Consider the following 1,146-nt stretch of genomic DNA (forward strand, 5'->3'; position numbering starts at 1 on the left):
CCCAGCATTGGGTAGAGGCTACTAGAGGGAAGGACCTTTGCAGAAGGGTCCTGGGGCTGGGAGTGGGGGATGAGGTTCCTAGAAGGAGCCTAAGGACAAGAGAGCAGAGGGGAAAATCCCTGTTTCAAGTTTTTTAGCCTTGGGTCTACTTTGAAGAGGCCAGCACACGGCTCTGTTTTTGTAGGTGTGCCCTCAGTGGTGTCGTGCTGACATCTGCTAGGAGATAATCTACTACAGCAGCGGAGCTCAGCCTATGGGTCGCGACCTCTTTGGGGGTCGAACGGCCCTTTCACAGGGGTCATCTCTGAAGGCCATCAGAAAACACATAAATATTTCACAATATATAATTATATATTGTGTTGTGATTAAACACTATACTTTAAGTATGTTGAATTATGTTCAATTTGTAACTATGAAAATACATCCTACATATTAGATAGTTACATGATGATTCATAAGAGTAGTAAAATTACAGTTGTGAAGTAGCGATGAAAATAATTTGACGGTTGGGGGTTACCACCACACGAGGAACTGTGCTAAAGAGTCGCAGCGTCAGGAAGGTTGAGAACCACAGCACTAGCGCCTCTGTTCTCTCTCATATTTCCCCAAGCTCTAGAATCGGGCGCTATAGCTTTCTTCAGGCTCTTCGCTTCAGGTGTGCTGCTTTGCTCCCACCGCTTCTTTGGTGAAGTTTTGCATTCATATGTGATTATATCTAATAACAATCTTCAATACAGGTTATACCTTAACACTAATATATATATAAGCTATATATATATGTAGCTTCACAACAGATCTAATAAGCAACATCAGGATAATACTTGGAGAAAAGATTAAAGTACTTGAATCCCTAATGTCCGTAGTTAGAGAATTTTAAATCAACTATACACTCCTGGATAAGGGTCAAATCTGTCAATCAGATCACAATCTGATGCTGTCTCCTTCGGAGTGTGGCCTTCTCATAAGGAAGACCCTTGACACTCTCCCTCCCATTGACCCTGAGTGCTGCCAGAGACCTGCCATGTTTCCACCGGCCTTGGATCTAAAGGATTCTGTGCCCACTGACTTGCGATCTTCCTGCATCTTCATCATTACATGGCTGTGTGACTCTGAAGGGGGACTTGTTGGATTTTTGGACTTGAGTTG

Source organism: Echinops telfairi, unplaced genomic scaffold (genome assembly GCF_000313985.2).
Source record: "Echinops telfairi isolate 266 unplaced genomic scaffold, ASM31398v2 ScPeMD7_23;HRSCAF=83, whole genome shotgun sequence".
In the NCBI taxonomy this organism is placed as follows: Eukaryota; Metazoa; Chordata; class Mammalia; order Afrosoricida; family Tenrecidae; genus Echinops; species Echinops telfairi.